Source organism: Sinocyclocheilus rhinocerous, unplaced genomic scaffold (assembly GCF_001515625.1).
Source record: "Sinocyclocheilus rhinocerous isolate Xijiao unplaced genomic scaffold, SAMN03320098_v1.1 scaffold564, whole genome shotgun sequence".
In the NCBI taxonomy this organism is placed as follows: domain Eukaryota; kingdom Metazoa; phylum Chordata; class Actinopteri; order Cypriniformes; family Cyprinidae; genus Sinocyclocheilus; species Sinocyclocheilus rhinocerous.
The window spans coordinates 12,258-22,024 of NW_015645070.1; positions in this window are offsets into that span (position 1 = coordinate 12,258).

Genomic DNA, 9,767 nt, shown 5'->3' on the forward strand with positions numbered 1-9,767 from the left:
CAGCTGAAAAAAACATGTCTTTAGAGAAGATTCTATTGCACAGAGGATAGAGGGTGATACTGCAAATCTTTTCCCAAACAATAATGAATTGTTACATGGTGACATTTGACCTCTAAATGAGAGGTTACTGTGATCTGCTCTGTTAACATAAAAAGGCCTGTAACCAAGTTTATTATTATAAAAGAAACATTAGTTGAAAGTAGTTGAAATAAAATAAACATTAAATGAAATGAATTAAAATAGTTTAACATTTTTACCAGTACTTAAGTAAAATAACTCAAACTAAATAAATGAAAACTAAAAAACTAAATAAAACTATATATAATAGATATAATTAAAATACAAAAACTACAAATTACATAAAATAATGACTAAAACTTTAAAATGTAAATTAAAATTAAAACAAAGGGGGAAAAAAATCTAATTCAAAATTTTAACAAAAATATAATAGTATACCAATGTTACTAAAATAATACTGGTTTACATAGCTTTTCTCTTAAATTTTACTTTTGTAAAACATTTTGAAATATGTGACCCTAGACCACAAAGCCAGTCATAAGGGTAAACTTTTTGAAATTGGGATTTATACATAATCTGATAGCTCAATAAATAAGCTTTCCATTGATGTTGTCACGAATCCTGTCTGTGGTCTTCCGTCCACTCGCCACCCAGGCCCAGTTCTACGGAGGTGCTAGAGGGTGCTAAGCACCCTCAAACGAAATCAAAAGCGACCTCAGTTAAAGCTGTATTAATAGCATTTTATTGAATATTTGGCAAACTATCCAGTGCGTTATGGTTTGCGCTCTGGACTGGAGATCGATTTCTGTTTCAACGTGTTTTTGCAGCGTTGAGCAGTGTAGCCAATCACAGACATATCTGTTGATTTCTTGAATCAGAGGCTTTTAAGTTAGAATCCACTCACCGCTCAAATCGCCGGAGGTTTTTTCAGGTAGGCTATTGTGTTCAGCAGGAATCAACTCATTATAACAAAGTGTTGATGCAATATAAATAAGAGATTCGTTGCGCAGTGTAGAGAACTTTAATGATAATAACGTATCTTTGTGAGATCGCGATGAACTAAGATGAGTGACAGCTTTTTTAACGTCAGTGATTATGAACCGAGTGCTCTTTGCGCCATAGCAACGGACGCCACTTATATATATATATGTATGTGTGTGTGTGATATAATATATATGTATATATATAGTTAGAGCACCCTCACTAATTTAAGAAGCACCCTCAGTGATTTGATTCTGAAGCTGGGCCTGTCGCCACCAGAGGTCGCCTTCTGATTATATTGACTCTCACGCTACACAGATTGGTACATGTCACCCTGGATTACATTTCCCATGTTCCATTTCACTAATCACACTCTCACCTGTAGCCAATCACATACACAATAAATACAGAGGCTCTAACCGCAGTTCAGGGCCAAGTATTGTAAGCACATATTGCTACCCTAGCTGATAGCTACTTAACGGAGCCTGCTCTAGTTTTGTCTAGTCATAGTCTTGCCTTGCCTGCTTTCCCGTGTTCAGATTATTACCTGTGTATTTTGGATTACCCTTTCGTCTTGCCGTTCGGACTCTGTTTGCCCCTGCCTGGACTATTGCCGTGTACCTGGATTATCTCTCTTTGTCTTGCCCTGTTGGATTACGTTCGCCGTCGATTGACCCACACCTGTTTACTGGACTACTCTTTTGTCTTGCCCTGGATATACCTGTGTGCCATTGTCTGACCCTAGCCTGTTTTGACCACTTCTTTAAATAAAGCTTTGCAAATGGATCCGCATGCCTCTCGACCTGTTCACTCCGTAACAGATGTATGTTTGTTAGTATAGGACAATATTTGGCCGAGATACAACTATTTAAAAATCTGGAATCTGAACAAACAAAATTTTGAGAAAATGTCCTTTAAGGTTGTCCAAATGAAGTTCTTAGCAATGCATATTACTGATCAAAGTTTTGATATATTTACGGTAGGATATTTACAAAATATCTTCATGGAACATGATCTTTACTTAATATCCTAATGATTTTTGGCATAAAAGAAAAATCAATAATTTTGGCCCATACAATGTATTGTTGGCTATTGAAACAAATATACCCATGCTACTTATGACTGGTTTTGTGGTCCAGGGTCACATGTTTAAAATGTGTTTTTTTTTTTAACCATTTAAATGGCAGAACAATACAATTTCATGCTTTTATTTAAAATTTTACATGTTGTCCCAAGTAAATACTGTAAAACTTATGAAAATTTGCTTTGAGTCGTTTTCTTACAGCATGACATATTACGTCTAGATGGTTGATGAGTTTTTGACCAGCATTTGACCAGATTATTGTGGTGCTTAAATCTGCTGTCTGAAAAATATTATTATAAATTATTTTAAGTACTATGCAATGTTTCTTTAATATTGTTGGAGGTGCTCATTTTATTAGACGTTTTTCTTGTTTTCCTGTTGCCCTAAAGGGGGCGGTATACTCCATATTTTGCTTGCCAACTTATAAGCAGCAGCAGCAGGTTAATCACCCAAATGTAAATGAGAGAGAGAGAGAGAGAGAGAGAGAGAGAGAGAGAGAGAGTAAAAAAGAACAACTTTAAGCCTATAATTTTAGTCCATAATTAAATGTTATGAGTTTAACAGTTTTTCGATGAAATATTTTTAGAGAGCAGTTTCTGCCTTTCTCTTTCAGGGCTGTGGGATGAACTGAGTTCACGTGTCACGGCGTTAAATAATTTAGCGGAGTCCAGTAAAGCCTATGATTCACTGTGACAGTAGTTCTGAATTCAGCTTTTGGGGTGCAGGTGATGTTTGAACTTGCAGTGAGTCAGACAGGTCCAGTTCTGCATATACCTAATGGAAACGAGAATGTCCATAGCAGATAGAGAACATCATATTGGACCTGGTTAAAACTAACGATCTTTTCCATATCAATTTATTTCAATAAAAGAACTGGCCAACTTTGTGTCATAGCAGTCATAACTATAGCCAGGAGCAATAACATCATGAGCAGCCTGCCTAAATTTATTCAAAGAGTATTTTTTCAGTTGCTTGACTTGTAGTTTAAGCCAGTTTTGATTTTATGAATCAAATCTTTATATGACTGGGATGCAGTCCTGTCACATGGATCTATTGTTTAAAAAAACACAAATACATGTAAACACAAATAGAGTATTTCTATAAAATTAGCCTGATGATGATAATAATTATATAAATTCGTAAATAAAGGTTCTTTATTGGCATCTGTGGTTCCATAAATAATCACTAACATCCATGGAACATTTGCACAAAAGGTTCTTTATAGAGGAAAAAGTGTTTATTTTAAGAACTGAGAGATCTGGTACTGTCAGACAGATTAAGTTATTCATAGAAAATGAGTTTTCATCTACAAGGTTTTCATGTTTTGACCTTTTGCTTCTGCTTTGAAGTGTAATACTGATATTTTCTCAGATACATTTTTAGGATAGAAAGCCAGTCACGCCCACAGCAGGGGGAGACGTCCGTACTTTCCAGCTTTTAAACATCCTGCCAACCTCCATATTGATTTGCAAGAGCCTTGTGGGGTGCTGTAGTCTTCCAGCCCATTTTAGGCAAGGCTTACTCATCACCCCCAACCAATTACTGCCTTTCACCATGAATGCATTTAGTGAAATGATTAGAGGCAATTTTTCCTATGGATAGATATCCGATTCCTGACGCACGACGCCCACACACATCTTCCCATCAGCCTCACTCAAGGTGACAAAATTGTTGGAAAAGGTGAAGAGAGATGAAATCCCTTTCTGAATGGTACAATAAGATCAGAGGAGGACTATTTCCGACTGGTTTTACCCATCTGAAACTGTCGTTTCATTAAAAGTCGTTTGATTGAGACTGTGAGCCACAGTTCTGTCAGGAGTTTGATTCTCTGATCTGGTCTTTGGAGACTGCTAATTAACTTAGAAAGAGTTTATCCCTATTTCCTCAAAGGACCTCCTACACATTCACAAAGTGACTTTATTTTGATCAGATGGTGAGAAAACATCACGTTAATGCTGGCTGTATGATACCAGAGTATGCGTGAGAGGCAGCGGGGAAAAAACAGCAAAAAAGGCAGACAAACAGGTATATATGTGTGTGTGCGTGTCTAGCAGTGAGTCAGTGTGTGTGTGTGTGTGTGTGTGTGTGTGTGTGTACAGACTTAAATATATGCCTGAGAAATGTTCACTGGCATGAGAAATTGCATGTGGGTGTTTAGAGGGAGATGTGGTTTCTTTGGTATCATTAATATCTCAGAAATTTTAATTAAACAGTACTCTGTGTCCCAGGGCAATTCAATCATTCAATACACCATATAACCATAGATGAGTAATTTAAAGAAAAAAACTATATTTATATCTTACTCGGGTGTTTATTTTCATTAAATCAGTTAATATAAATCTGAAATGCACTAAAATACACCAAAATCTGTGTGTGTGTGTGTGCGCATGTGATTGTGTGTTATTCTCCCGCAGGTTCTTTTCCAGCAGTGTGATCACATCTGACAGCAGTCAGTCATCCTGTCGATTAAATAACATTACAGATACAACAATCAGTCAATTATAGAGGTAAAAAAATCAACAAAAAGGTGACAATGTTACTATTTGCTGTAAAACCGAAATCTCTCTTGACCAAAAGTTTGCAGGTACAAGTGATCTTAAAGGGGTCATATGATGTTGCTAAAAAGAACATTATTTTGTGTATTTGGTGTAATGAAATGTGTTTATGCGGTTTAAGGTTAAAAAAACACATTATTTTCCACATTCTGTACACTATTGTTTCTCCTCTATGCCCCGCCTTTTGGATTTGAGACTTTAGTCTTTGCAACTTTACAGATCTTCTTTATGCACCAAGAGCTTGTAACACTTCAAAGAGAAAGGAAAAATTTTAATCGCATCATATGACCCCTTTAAGTGATTCATACATTTGCATTAAAATTACCAATTCCTAAAATCCTTTAAAATACCCTGTCAGTTGTATATGTGATGTTACTATGTTGGTCTGATTATAAGAAATGTTCTACTGTATATCAAATGGCAAGCAGCAAAGTAAACAAAGTCACCAAGAGACAAAGGCACAAAAAGAACAACCGCTTAACCACTGAACATAGTGATCCAGGAGGATCATATACCAAAACACCTTCAGGATTATTTTGAAATCACATGTTTATGGATTCTTTAGTTAAGGAAACATCACAGTCACATATGCACAACATGTTTCTCCTCAATATAGTGTAGTCACACGGGATTAATAGAGAGATGGACATGATCACTCTTGCCTCTGCCCTCATCATTTCCACCTGATCACAGGTCAGGTCTGGCAGCTAAAAGAGTGTGCCGACAGGCCTATAATTTATTTAACCTCATTTTAAATGAGTCTCACTGATCTGGAACTTGTTCTAAAAGTACTGAGAGAAATTACATGAAGCACAAAATGTCTGATGAAGAGCTAATTGAAATGTTGGCACTAGTTTCAGTGCTTGAATTTATTTATTGGTTACTGCATTGCACCTATACGGTATACCCATATTGGATGGATGTGTGTGCCTTTTACATTTTTATTATACATTTTTTATTGGGGCAAACACACTAATTACATTTAAAGGTAATTTAAAAAGATGACAGTCACTATAACATAATCAAACATTTTAAATGCCATTGCGATTGTCATATTAAGTGAACTTTAGTTTTGTGTCATGATATATCATTCTGAAACCTGAAAATGTATCATTTAGAACAATTTGATTTATATATCGAATTGTGTGGTATTCTACTGTGTTGTGTGTGTGTGTGTGTGTGTATGTGTGTGTGTGTGTGTGTGTGTGTGTTATATCAAATTGAGTGGTGGAATGAACATTTGAACAGAGATCAGGGTAAGTTGTCTCACATTTTACTCCTGTGAATATTGCTTAAAGTGGAATTATCTTTAAAGTCAGTTTCTCTATAGGCATATACCTGAAAAGTCTGAAAAAGAAAGACCAGGAAAAGATACAGTTCATTTAACAGACACAGTACATTTAACATGCAATAATGGGCATGTTTTTGCACAGTATATGGGGTAAACTAGCATTAAATAGCCTATTATAGTTATAATTTAAACTGTAAAATTATCTAAAAAAACAAAAAAAGTGTCATAAAATACCAAGCAATTGTTTTTTGTCAAACAAAATTACAAAACGATTACATTTAAAACATATGTGACAGCTTCCCCCTACCTGGTTGTGTGTGTGTGTGTGTGTGTGTTCATTGGTTTACAAATAGACAATCCAAAAATATGATGATGTTACATTTTTTGTTTGAATGACAGAACTCACAAAACATTTAAGAGGGATCTTTGAAACCAACATATAAAAACACAGCTAGAGATAAAAAAAAAAACACTTAACTCTAGATTCAAAACCTTATGTTTGCTGAAACAAAACCCATTTGACAACTTCTCCGTATGACAACTAGCCTCCGCCTCCCCAAAATAATATGCAAAAAATACAAATAAACTCTTTGTTAATCCTCACTGTTCAGTGAGTTTAGAAATTCTGTTCAAAGATGCACGAAGAACAATTTCACCAACAGATTCAGTTCCATCCTTGATTCAGTTGAACATATACAGTTACACTGCTCCCTGTCATCTTGCTTTATGCCCTACAAGAAGTCTAAACTATAAAGCGCAAAGAAGTGACACAAATCGCCTCGCAATCAAGAGCTCACTTGACTGGAAATCACTTGGCTTTTTTTAGCAGCACGAATGCTTTTTGGCTTGTGATCTCTGATGAAGCCCAGGCGTACTGAAAGCTTCCAAGCAAGAAAAACAAGAAAAAAGATTCAGTCAAGGTACATTAGACAAAAACGTTACTTTAAAAGATACAGAAAAACATCTTTCAAGGGTCTGCGCTCAACAATTACACATAATAACAGAAGAAACCATTTACAATAAGACCAGAAATGTCAAATCACAGATAAAGGGGTCAAATAAGGAGCCCACCGTGTCATTCTTCCTTTTATTTTCCTTAATTCTTCCTCCCACTCAAGATGGGGGGCTTCCATCGCAAACCATGCTGACCCCTGACTGATAATGAACCGGGGATGGACTCCGCAGTTACTTTTTACAGCAAAATCTTCCCTTGGGGTTGCAGTCCAATGACCCTCTCTAAAGCTGTTATATAATTGCTATTTTTCCCTGCATCCTTTCCACAGAGAGATGGAGGCATGATGACTGTAATTATCCTGCCGCAAAGCAGACAAAACGGGCGAACGGCTGCTGCCCGCCTGGCAGAGAAAACGGTAAAACTTTGTGTTCTTTATTCCCTTTCTGTTTCATTCTGTCCCTTTCTCTTCTTTGCTCACACCTTTCACCAATTACTTCTACAAAGCCATTGGAAATGAAATATATTTGCGTGTATTTGAAAAATGGAAAGGTGTGTGTGTTCATATTAATGCAAGTATTAGTGTGGGTGTGTTTGTAAGTGCATATGCGAATTGGGTTTGATAACTTGTGGCAGTTGAATTGAGCCCCTGCCTCACGGTTTCCCTTAGATACGACTAATCAGCCATTTAATTACACAGGCCTCTGTTTGTATTCAGCATTTATGGGCTTTTACATGCTTGAAGACAGTAATTAAAAACCAGTGTGAGATAGAAAGAAAGAGAGAGGGAGAAGAGAATGACAAAAGACAGGGCAACCTGATGATTTCAATAAGAATGACAGTACTAAAAGCACTAGTCTGTCTTTTGTTTATGGAGATTGTCATACGTTAAGTGTTTTCTTTTTCTCTACCGTTGTGCCTCTGTGCGTCTCTGTGTTGTTTTGCCTCCTTTTTTTTCTCCCAACACCTCAAGTTTCTTCAGGCGACAGGAAGCTTGAGCATACGACTTGGTAACCAAGCAACAACATACCAACCACGCTCTAAAATTAGGGAAGTGATGACGTCAAGGCAACCAAAACAAAATCATAAGAACATTAAAATGCACATGTAACAGCAAGGAACACTCACACTGACCAGCCGGATTTCATACTTCAATCAACATCACGTAACTCTATGATTTCCTAATAATAAAGCAAAAATAGAGCTGCACATCACCTCAAAAGTAATACACCGCCAATCATTCACGCTACTGAATAAAGTCACGCATCAAGGAAAAGCAGCGCTCTGTTTTTAGTAAATTGGCATGCAGCTATGGCACCTCGGATGGAACAAACAAAGCTTAATTTTCAGTTCCAAATCGCTTTAATTACTGTGCTAATCTGTCCAAATGAGATGCATCCAGGGTATTTATTTTGTTAATCAGTAGGCAGTAGAACAAAAAGGGCTTCAGACTGCATAGAAAGGATCTTTTTGACCTCTTGTTCTCTTAGTTGCTGTACAGCAAACCTGACTCTCAAGAAACAGAAATAATGGAACAAGTCATTGGATCTATACATTCAATAAACCACCTTTTTAAGAAGCATTGTTTATGGCACTTCCAACCACCCAGTCTGAGACAAGTTGACCTTCGTCTCATGCAGCCAGACTTCTGATGTGGCTTGAGGTCTATTTCTCATTGCATCTTATTCTTTCCAAGTACCTCCTACTTAAGACCAATTTACACCCAAGATAACTATAAACTATAACGTTTATAGACTTTAAATGTAAAGTCTTAATAATCGTTCTAATCCTATGAGAACAGAGACGTCCACAACTACATATATGTATAATGTATAATGATAACTACACATATATAACTGTTTAATGATAACTACACATAGGAATGAATTTGTTGAAATCTCTTTCAGAACACATTTTTTATAGATAAAAACAATCTATAAATCAGAATCCACCTGACTCCAGCATTTAAAGTGGCAAATGACAAAACTGTGTGGTAGTTTATAAAAAACAGAATGTTATCGTCCGTTGGTGTGGACACTAATATAGTTATTATCATTATAGCAGAATATGCTTTTAGACTGACATCTGACTGACATCTTAAACTGACTTTTAATGCTTTTAACTGACATCTTAAAGCAAGAAGTGTTTTTTTTTATTATTATTATTATTAAAATATCAGTTTCAAAATCATTCTGATGGTGCACTGAAGGCAAATGATGTCTGTTCTGGAAGTATATAAATTTGGCAAGCAGGTACAAAATTATGCAAAAAGTGTGAATTGCTTCACGTCAGCAACATATGTATGCATACAGCTATCCATATATACAACAGTGAATTCCACTCACTTGACTGTAGGGGGATCTAAAGATAAAAATACACAAAATTACAAACAGTTGCTTTAAGTGTAGTCTTGCGTAGCCAGACCTTCAGAATGACAGCAGAAGGTCTGTGAACCTTGGCCACTTTGAATGGCCAAGGCCCGTCCAAGAGGCCATATGACTGACAGGTAAAGCGTTTCGTTTTGTGTGTGTCATGTTTAGGGGTGTGGAAATGTTGCCACAAAAACAGACCGGTGTGTAAAACCCTTTGACGAGTCTATGTGCAAACTATACATATTTCACATACTTTTAAAAATCCAGCATTTAGTTGATCCTGATAAGCGCTCATTGCCACAGTTTTCTTCTTCCATTAGGGGGTTTGGCATCACAGCATCTTTGTTCCCTCTCATAGGTTCACTTCAATGCTGCGATGACGTCATCGCTATGGGAACACCTCCGGTGTGACGAATGTCTGAAGCCCTTTATGACGTAATGGCGTTAAGTCTATTGCGGGCTTAACACATTCAAATATAAAGTCAGTAATCATAACATCAGTCAATTAAAACAT